At 43.3% G+C, this 11,254-nt stretch overlaps 1 pseudogene; it reads right to left on the bottom strand.

Annotated features, from left to right (window-relative positions):
- Positions 1–3,442: 3,442 nt before the first annotated feature.
- LOC129504587 (60S ribosomal protein L39-like) lies at positions 3,443–9,610 on the bottom strand (annotated as a pseudogene).
- Positions 9,611–11,254: the final 1,644 nt, after the last annotated feature.

Raw genomic sequence — 11,254 nt, forward strand, 5'->3', positions numbered from 1 at the left:
GCCCAAGGGAAAAGTTTTAAAAAAAAATTATAACTTTAAAAAGTTGAATATTAAATGAAGTAGCAAAATAACCATAAGCCATTTTTTCTCTATTCCCAAAAGTTGCTTTCAAGGGTTTAAAAAATTTTCATTGCTATGTTTGATGCCTAAATAGCAGAAAACTTCAAGTTCCCCCATGACTGGCCTTGCTAGCACCTGGGTTTTACACAAGAATGGCCCGCCTTGATCACTCAGTATTGAACATCATGGTGGCTCCCCTGCACGTGTGCATAGACACCACCCATCGTCTCTATCCTGCCATGCCTGTTCTTCTCTATGGCACTAGTCATCTTTGAATGATTTCCTTTTATTACAAAAAATATCCATTTGTTTTCATTGTGGTAGCACATACATTAATACCAAACTTACCATTTAAGTGTGCAGTTCAGTGCTGTTAAGTACATTCATAACGTGGTACAGCCATCAGTTTGCTATTTTATTGCGCATATCGCTTACTGTGTCTTCCCCCTCTGGAATGTAAGCACGTGGAGGGCAGGGATCTTGTTTTGCTCACTGATGTCTTCAAGCACTTGGATCAGTGTGCTTGCCACTGGAGCAATCAGCGAGTTCTGGCCTGGATCCTACCCCCTCCCTGGTAAGGTGTCTCTGTGACTCTAAACCATGAGTCAGTCCCCTGGAGCAAAGGAGTAGACAGCCCCTTGCTGCCCCCTTCTCTCTATAGGAAATCAGGAAAAGCACTGAGGAGAGACAAGTTGCCCATAGATGACAGGGAGCAGAAGTCTGAGCCCCCAGAGGTGGACTGGCCAAACTGTGGTACTCTCATTCTGGGCCATATGCTCAGCCACTGCTGTCCTGGCATAGGGAGATGTGAAATGCAGGTCGCTGGTATTTTCTTTAAACCACAGCTGTGGCAGATCCCTTTGACCTCTGCAAGAGTCCACAATAGCCAAAGTGTGGAAAGGGCCAGATGTCCATCGACAGATGAATGGATAGAAAAGTTATGGTATACCTACCTATACAATGGAATACTCCATCAAAAAAAAAATCAAAACCATCAAAAAAAAAAAAAAGGAATCTTGCCATTTGCAACGACATGGATGGAACTAGAGGGTATTATGCTAAGTGGAATAAGTCAATCAGAGAAAGACAATTATCATATGATTTCACTCATATGTGCAATTTAAGAAAAAAAACAAAGTATCATAGGGGAAGGGAGGGAAAAATAAAATAGGATGAAATCAGAGAGGGAGACAAACCATAAGAGACTCTTAACCATGAGAAACAAACTGAGGGTCACTGGAGGGAAGGTGGGTAGAGAGATGGGGTAACTGGGTGATGGGCATTAAGGAGGGCACATGATGTAATTAGCAGTGGATGTTCTATATGACTGATAAATCACTAAACTCTACCTCTGAAACCTCTAACATACACTATATGTTAATTAATTGAATTGAAATTAAAGAGTCCCCTGCCTAACTTAAAGACAGAGGTACACCCAAACAATCTTCTATTTACTCCCTTTACCCACAGTACCGATAATGAGTATTCACTACTTGTTAACCCTGAAACTAGTTCCTCACAAATTTTATTTGCAAAGGCGGTGTGGCACTCCAAGTCTGGTCTACGAGTTGGTATCAGTCTGCAAACTGTTAATAGTGCGTCACAAGTAACTGAGAGTAAACTCTTACAGCAATCTGACGGAATAATTTTATATCAGTTCATTAATGATAAAAATTAGCAGTTATATTTTGTATGTCTTGGGGATTTTCCATTGGATTTTTACATTTAATTTCTCTAGTAATTCAAGTTTATTATATTATGTATCTAACCAAGCTTTCTTACTAACTTGGTGACTTGGGAGTCTCGGTTCCATTTTACTTTTGCAGCTGGTCGCATTAGTAATCTTTCTTATTGGTTCCAGTAGTTTTTAAAAATTTGTTTCTTGGTGTGTTAGCAGTGTCCCTGCTCCATCAGCCCTGAGGATGAGGACAGTGGTGCAGATGAGCAGGTGGTGTCAGGCAGGGAGGGCAGTTTGTAAGGAGGGCATTTCTGGAGGAAGCAAACCCAATCAGCTCCTCAAGTTTAATCCTGGGGAGCAAACACACAACCCAAGATCATCTTGATGAGGGGGGAAAACTGAATATTTCTAACCCCCACGCAATCATCATCAATCTTTGGTTAGTGGCTGCTCTACAGCGGAGTCTCCCCAGGCCTCTCATGTCTTTCCACAGAAGTACTTTTGAGGCAGTGGAGAATAAGTCCTAGCTCTGGGAGTCTCACGTAGAGCCCAAAGCAGCCACTACTGCAAGTTGGAAATTTCCTAGATGTCATGTATTTTTCTTTAAACTTCACATCAATTTTGCATTCAATTCCATATGTTTTTGTTTTACTCTAACAAAAAAAATTTCTCATTTTGTTCATCATGAAATGATTTTATTGTGAAATGATGTAATGATAACTTAAATTGGCATAGATATCAGCAAACACTACCATTCAGGGCTTTCCCTGAGAGGGCTCCTTGTTAAATATTTACCAGCACAAAACTGCCTCCGCTCCATAAATGACATATAGTCATTACCAATCATGCATCAAACCAGTTAAATTGTAAGTATTTGCATGAGGTTTTAGTGAGTGGAATAAGAAAAGTATGCATCCAATCCAGTTTTGAAACAAATAATGAAAAAATCCTGATAGGAATATATATGGGCATAAATATTTTATGATTACATGAACATGGAGGGAAGTGTGAACAATATAGAGAGAAAGGTAATGTCATTAGGAGTTGTGGGGAAGAGAAGATTTTTAAAAAATGATTTCATATACAATTCATATGCATGTGTGCACACACGCTTGCACACACACACACACCCGCACACACACATGTGTGTTCATAAGGAATTAAGGAAACAAAGACCAAATTAAGTTTGTATCCATAGACTTGTAGGAATGTCTATGATATAGCAACAAATGAAAAAGTAAGTTAGAGAGCCACTTGTTTGGTATGATCCCACTTCACTAAAAAGGAATAAACAAAAACCCCAGCATACATGTATATTTGCCTGCATATACTTGCATGAGCGGCGATACGTAGAGATGTGTAGACTTTGGATGTGTCAGGAGAGCAGGGCTGGAAGTCAGTAATGGTGAACTCTCTTCCTATATCTTTTTTTGTTTGTTTGCTTTAAGATTTTATTTATTTGAGAGAGAGCACATGAGCAGGGGGAGGGGCAGAGAAGGGGAGACATGCTGACTCCCTGTCAAGACCGGAGCCAAAAGTAGACGCTTAGCAGACAGAGCCACACAGGCGTCCCCTAGCCACACTTTAAATACTTGGTTGTCAAGGGCCATTTCTATCACTGCAGAAAGTTCTATCACACAGTGCTATGTGAGATCTGACAGGAGGGGGAATTCAGTACTTCACAAATCAGGATACAACAGCAGCTCAGCTGAAAGGTCTCACATTTATTACTGAACCAACCTACTGGTATAGAGGCATAGGAACAGAGAAAATCATTCCCTTGATAAGACAGGTCTATTGGCCAGGTTGGAAGGATGTTTCCATATTGATAGGATAGGAACATGTGATCTCCATGGGGCTTAAATATGTTTGCCAATTATGTTTGCTCTTTCATGATGTGCGATGCTTCCTCATAGACCCAGCTTGGTTCTTCTCCAGTGCCTCCTCTTGGAGTTGTACCTGATTTTATTACAGTTTTCATCCGAATCCACTGGGGAATAGGACGATTCTGCTTTTGTTTCTTGGCCAGGAATCGCTTGATTCTGAAAGTCTTGTGAGAAGACATGGCGTTCCCAGTCAACCACACGCAACCAGGATGGCAGCGAAAAGGAGAGAGCTCTCTTCCTATATCTTGGAACCGTTCACCTATTACATTCAACGTGCTGTACCCTCATCATCTAAAAAAAAATAATAATAATAAAAAAATATCCAGAAACCAAAGGTTCTTTGAAATCATCAATGCTCATTCATGCACATGATCACCCTTGCACCTCCTAACTGTGTGAAAAGAATAAACACTGCTATCCTCCATTTTACTTTTAAGGCAGCAGAGTTCAAAATGCAAACCTCCTTGCCCAAGACCACAGGACAATTAATGGTGGGAGCCGAGCCCCTACCCAGGCCTTGTGACCCTTGCATAGAGGCCTGGGCAGATCCCCCAGTGCGTACAGTAGGGTAAAAGAGTAGTGACACTGAGAAGTCATCAACTTCCAGGCAAGGAATGAGTTCTGCCTGTAACAGAAAACATCTCTGAGCATGTGATTATCAGTGTTTACATATATATCTGAGAAGGCTATTTGCCTACCCTTGCTTGAAATAGTCAGCATTTGTTGGCAATCTTATCACAGCATCTGGAGCCTTCGCTGCTAGTGTCATGGGGTTACCCTAGGTCACAAGGCCAAAGGAATGTTCATAAACATCATCTACTGAGGGAAAGGGTGTGGTGCATCGCGTGCCCCTCCTCAGCATCAACGAGGTGCCTTTCCTAGGCTCTTTCTAGCTCCGCAAGAAGGGTGTCAAGCTGGAGCCCAAGCAAGTCCTTACTTGCCAGAAGTCCTCCTGGGGGCACAGATTTGTGTACTGTTCCTTTGCCGTATCAGCATCTTTAACCAACACACCCTCTGCTTATTTAAGAGAGCTCCACGTCCCTAAGAACTGAGGAGTATGCATTGTGACGTGGCCAAATGAATCACAGTGGGAGCTCCAGGCAGCACCCGGCCAGCTGGCACGAACACACCCGTCTTACCACCCTTAATGGCACTCAGCCCGTTCTTGTCTCTACTGGCAATGCTTGTCTTTTGGAAATGGGTTGGGAATTATGTTGAGAGATTCAGTAATGTTCTCTCCTCAGCTCCATTGATTCAGGTGTGTTTGACCAAGACCAGTGAGTTTAGTGGGACATGCTGGGACATGCTGAGGAGCAGAAGTCAGCAGGTCTAGGGACAGACCCGGCTCCGCTTGTAGCTGTGGCATCTCCAAGTCCAAACTTCTTTTCGTAGGTCAGTATCCTCATCTCCAATAGACGATTGTAAGATATGGTATGCCTTACCGGTGGATCCTTGTGCAAATCAAACTAAAAAATGTATGAGAAAATGCTTTACAGATTGTAAATCACAAGGTGTCGTTATTGATTAGCTGTGTCGTAAGAAATAAGGAGTGTCCTCTGTAGAGTTCCTTACTCTCATGCACATATGAAAAAAAAAAATATATATATATGGCTTCAATTTGAAGTTGTTCATGGCTAATCCAAGTTCCTGGTAAACCTTTTTATAATGTTGAATGAAATTCCCTCAAGAGAGTCTGTTGATATAAGTACAAGGGCAAAAAAAAAAAAAAAAAAAAAAAAAAAAAGTAATGTTTGCCATCAACAAATAGGAATTTTTAAAAGATGCTTTCTTCCTGCTGGTAGTTATTTCTGCTTGGCACTATGCAAATGCCCTTATTTTAACAATGTTTTCTCCTTGTTTCTTAAATGGGAGCTTTGGGAACAGGCTCAGGACGATGTGTTGCTTGAAACTTCTAAAATGCAAATAAGTGTTTCAATTCAAAATACAGAATATTCTTCTAAATTTAAATGATATCCATTTTAAATTTTTAGAAAGCAATCTGGCAAAGATTATTCAAATTAAAAATAATGATCTCCTTGGATATAAATGTGACAGAACATGGAATAAGGCTAATATTGGCTGAATGTTTCCTACCTGCCAGGCGCACAGTAAGTGTTTCACATGGACTGGCTCATTTAATTCTTGCAACTCAGTGAGTAGGTATATCACCCCCATTTTGCAAATGAGGAAAACTGAGCTTGTTTACTTTCATCAAGTAAAGACTTTACTTTTCCCCTAAATGTGTTCATGGAACCCTCACGGCTACAGTGCATAACAAATTTAGAACACCACAAGCCCTGACAGATGGGCAGAGAACACGAGAAGAGCCGCCCTTCTTACATGCCAGGCACGGTGCTAGACCCTTGTCACAGACTGTCTTGTGAACCTCCCCAACACCCAACCACTTCTGGAGAACAGGAGGCTCAGAGAGATGGCAAACTCATTTTTCTGACATTGTTTTTTGGCTGCCAGGCCTCATACGAGGCGCTTTTTAGTAGTTTTCTCAATTAAACATGAATGGACAATTCATATATAAGGAAAGTCCAAAAAATTGCAGAAACAAACATGGAGGAAATGGTCAACATCTCTAGGAATACAAAGTTACAACTTAGAAGATCAATGAGGTGTCAGTCACACCTATCACATTAGCCAAACAAAGTTAACTGCCAATGGTAGTAACTTCATCATGAAGCTAATTTATTTATATATTGCTGGTGGCACTTTTATGATCAAACACTAAGTGAAGCAGCAGAATACAAATGTGTGTGTATTCTAAGATTATCCATGTACCTGAAGGGAATACAGCAAAATGAACCCAGCTGTGTGTTAAAGTGGAATGAAATATTTAATCTTTTCAATTGTCCTTACTATTTAAAACATTATTTTTATAATACATGAAATTCAGAGGAAATAGGATTGTATTATCCCATTGCACCATTTTTATAGTTGACAGTTGCATTTCTGACATAAATAAATCATACGTGATGAAAAAGGCAAGATTCAGTCATTTTGAACTTCTGCCTTCACCTGAGATATTGAAATCAAGCTCTATAGAATTTTATGATATTCACTGAACACTTTCCTTCTCTTGATGAGGGAATACAGGCCCAGAAGCATGGACTTCCTTATCAGGGTCACATAGTTACCTGTGAAGATATAGTTAGCACCTGTTATTTCATTCTATAAAAATCCTATACAATGAAAGTGCATGTACTATTTCTATGAAACCACCATGAAGTGTCTTACTACAGCACTTTGGACACCACACATGTGGTGTTTTCCCCAACACCAACAACCTCTCCATTTCTCTGGACACCAGCTGGGTGTTCAACAGTTCCATTTTATTCTGACACTAACAACCCGTACTTAGCACAGGTCCCACAGGTTAAGGGCTCAGTCCCACAAGAATGTCCCCACTTCAGGCACCAGTGACAACTCCCAGATTGCCACCTGTATTTCTGATCAGCTGGCTCTAGGTCTGGTGTTCCCATGGCCCTCTCTCTAGGTTCAATAACTTGCTAGATCAGCTTTGAAAACACATGAAAATGTTTTACTTACATTCCTGGTTTATTATAAAGAATAAAAATGAACATCCAGATGAAGAAGTACATGGGGTAAGGTGGGGAGATCTGGTAGGGTCCTGAGCAAAGGGGTTTCTGTTCCCATGGAGTTTAGGGTACACAACATTCCCAGCATGTGGGTGCATTCATCAACCTGGAAGCTCTTGAAATCCCACCAGTGAGGTGGTCTTGCAGACGTTTCATTGATTAAACAATTGGCCTTTGGTGATTGAACTAAACTTCTAGCCCATCTTCACTCCCTGGAGATCAGGGGGTGGGGCTAAAAGACTCAACCTTCTAATCATGCCCTGGTCTTTCTGGTCAGCAATTCCCACCCTGAAGCTCCCCAGGAGCCCCCAGCCATCAGTCATTTCATCAGCACACAAAAACCAAAAACCAAATGTATCTATTTCTTATTGTGTCACATACCAAAAACTCACCTCTGAAGAAAATAGGTAGACCTCAGAATCCAAAAGCTGGAGCAAGAGTGTCCCTAGAGTCCATCCTAGATCTTTAGGACATCTATGTTGGCTACTGGTTTTGAGTTAGGGGCTTACTCACAGGCAGCAGTTCTCACTGTGGGTCTCTGGGCCAGCTGCACCAGCATCACCTGGGAACTTGTTAGAAACGCATATTCTCAGGCCTTGTCCACAATGGCATGAATCATAAACTCTGAGGGTGGAGCATTGCGTCTTTTGATGTGATCTCTAGGTGTTTCTGATGTGTGCTGAAGGTCGACCAGGCTCTAAGGAAGTGCTTCTCTACATGGGAATCATCTAAGGATCTGGTTAAAATGCAGGTTCAGATTTGGTAGATCTGAAGGGATGGATTCAGAGAGAAGGCATTGCCAACAAACTCTCAGGATATACCAGTGCTGCTTCTTTGGGGACCACGCTTTGAGGAGCAAGATTCCACTAAAGCCGTGTGCCCCCAGGTGAGCTGTGAATGGGTTTGAGACTACTCACATATTGGCCATCCTCTTTCCACATCCTTGCTCTTCAGTGTGGCTCAGGACCAGCAGGCACATCCCCTGAAGCTTGTTAGAAAAGTAGAATCTCAGCATTACCCACTGAGTCAAACCTGTATTTTGATACAGTCCTCAAGGGGCGCCAGGGTGGCTCAGTCGGTTAAGTGTCAAACACTGGATTTTAGCTCAGGTCATGATCTCAGGGTGGTGAGATCGAGCCCCACTTCAGCTCCACGCTCAGTGTGGAGTTTGCTTGAGATTCTCTCTCTCTCTCCTTTCCCTCAGCCCCTCTCTCGCCCCCTGACTCTCTCTCTAAAATAAAATAAATAAATAAAATCTTAAAAAAAAAAAAGATCCTCAAACTTGTCTGCAATATTAAAGCTTGAGAAGTACTTCTGAGGCCTCCTGGATGCCAGTGTCACTGAGCCAGCCACCAGCCCAGGTGGTGTGAAATTCTACCCAGGTGGTACTGACAAATGTTACCATCTTCCACTTTAGAAAAAGGCTGGTGGCTTGGGTATAAGAGTTGAAAAGCTAGGATGTCACCAGACTGAACAGCCAACAGGAGGTGCTAGATAGAGGATGGAGGACACTAGTCATGAGAAAGTATTTTTAAACATAAGAGCTCTAAGAAGTAAAGACACTCCCCTACTTCCTCCCACCCCCCCCCAAAAAAAACCAGCGTTGTTGATAGTTTTGCCAAGCAGTACAACTTCACTACAGATGGGCGGGTGGGTGGCAGACACAGAGGTTACTTACCTTCATCCCCTTCTACATCTGCCCACCCACTCATGTTCTGGCTCCAGAAACAAAAGAAGGAAAAAAATGTAGGGTGAAGAAAAGGTTTTAATTACAGCATTTTAGAGCAATCGCCTATGAGTATTAGTTTCCTCTGGCTGCTGTAACAAATCACAACAAATTTAGTAGCTTAGAACAACACAAATTTATCATCTCACAGCTCTGGACATCAGAAGTCAGAAATTCGTTTCTCTGGACTGAATCAAGGGGTAGGCAAGCCAGTGTTCCTTCTGAGCTCTCTAGGAGAAAATACACCCCCTTGCCTTTTCCAGCTTCTAGAGGCCACTGGCATTCCCTGCTTTGTGCCCCCTCCCTCCACCTGCAAAGCCAGCAGTGTAACATTTTTGAAACTTTCTCTGTCTCTCTTAACTGTGGTTCTGTTCTCGCATCTCTGGTTCTGACTCTGCTGCCTCCTTCTTTGCTGTATAAGGACCTGTGTGATGACACTGAGCCCACCCAGGTAATCCAGGATAATCTCCCCCCATTTCCAGGTCTCTAACCTAATCACATCTGCAAAATCCCATTTGCCATGGAAGGGACCTTATTCACAGGTTCCAGGGATTAGGATGTGGACATCTTTGAGGGGCATGACTCTGTCTTCCACACCTACTTTTTAAAATTCCTCCAATGGGTCTAGTAGGGAGGGATGTCACCTTGCCAGAGGCTGTGCCCCTGTGGCCCTGTCTTTATACTGGTGAAGATAAAGTATATGTCACCACCTCATTCAGAGCTGGGAGCAGTGCGGTATTTGATGTGTCAGGCGTCCCGCTGTCAGCAAAGACTCAGCTTAAGTTATTTATAGTGTCAGTGGCTTGCCTTTTGAATTAATGTAGCCTGTTTGCAGTAAATGAATTAAGATGGGAGCTGCTAGGAGCCAAGCTGGGGAGTCTCTTCTGTTCTGTGGGACCTCGAGCCTCAGGGTGAAGACTGAATGAGACTCACAGGGTATTTTTATTTATCCACCACAGCTGCCCCCATGTCAACCCCAATTATATCTGAAATACACTTATCTTGTGAAACCTCCACTGAGGACTGGCTTTCTTCCCTTCCTGCTCTAAATAATCAGAGCCAGTGAAGGGCACTGGGTGAGTGAATGGCCTCCAGCCTTCACTGCTGTGTAGGAGTTGGTCAACAAGGTGTCTGGGGCTCGCGGGGCCATGAGCTTGAGCAGGAAGGGTGGGGATTCAGAGGCCCTTCTGGCCCCTGGCCCTTCTTTACTGATGCTCGCGGAGATCCTTCTGGAAACCACAAGTGATGATGGAGGTTCTTCTTGCAGCTGGGGCTAGAGAACTGCTTTTGTGTCCCTGTGTATGTGCTAGATACCGGGGATATGACAAGAAAAAGCTTGGTTCCCGCCCGCCCCGGAGCTTGCTTAGAATGAGGAAGAAACCGTAATGCTGCAACTGGCAAGTGTCACATTATAATTAAGTAAGAGACATTATGGGGGCAGCAGGAGCCCTGATCTGGCCCGGGAAACAACTCTTGAGATTGAGGAATTAATCAGGAGGGGGTGGGGGTACAGGGAGAAGCAGGACACACAGTAAACACCAGGTAGTTGCTGACTATGAATATTTGTGTTATTATTATTTTACTCTTGCACTCAGGCTACCAACAAAGGCAGCTGTAATCGTAACGGCATTTAGCACTCAACCTAGCACTTACCATATGCCACGTGCCAAGGATTTTCCACCCACCAACTCATGTAATGCTCACGACCACCTCATAAAGTAATGACAGTCATTATATTAGAAGGGAACCGAAGCACAAAGGGTGTAAAACAGAGATGACACAATCAGAAGTGACGGAGCTTCCTCACAGTCTGATCGCAGAGCCTGGATTCGTAACGCTATGCGATACTCTGAGTTCTGGGGACCTGGTTCCACAGCAAATACAGGCCAGCTGAGCGGAGTAGCAGCACAGAACTAGACAAAGGACTCTGGAGTCTTCCAACGGAGAGCCCTGGGCCTTAGGAGTGTTGCCAGAACTTGATCTCCAGGTGAGGGAGAGGTCCCCTCGTTAGCTGCTCTCCACAATTTGTAAATGACTCCACATGATCATATGGAACCAGAGCTCCCAGCAGAGACAGCAGCCCACCTTAAGCTCACAAATCTTGGAAACCAGAGGGCATTGATCCTTCCAGAGCCTGCCTGTGTGTAGAGCAGCAGATGCCTCCATCACAGGTGAAGAGTGAGGACTCCCTGCGTTCTGTGGCTGACTAGTCCAGGCCAGATGCCCAGAGGAAATGCTTTAGTGGCTCATGTGAGATAGGGAGACAGACATCAACATGAAGGCCTGAATCTTAGGA

The sequence above is a fragment of the Nyctereutes procyonoides genome, unplaced genomic scaffold, assembly GCF_905146905.1.
Source record: "Nyctereutes procyonoides isolate TBG_1078 unplaced genomic scaffold, NYPRO_anot_genome, whole genome shotgun sequence".
NCBI lineage: Eukaryota > Metazoa > Chordata > Mammalia > Carnivora > Canidae > Nyctereutes > Nyctereutes procyonoides.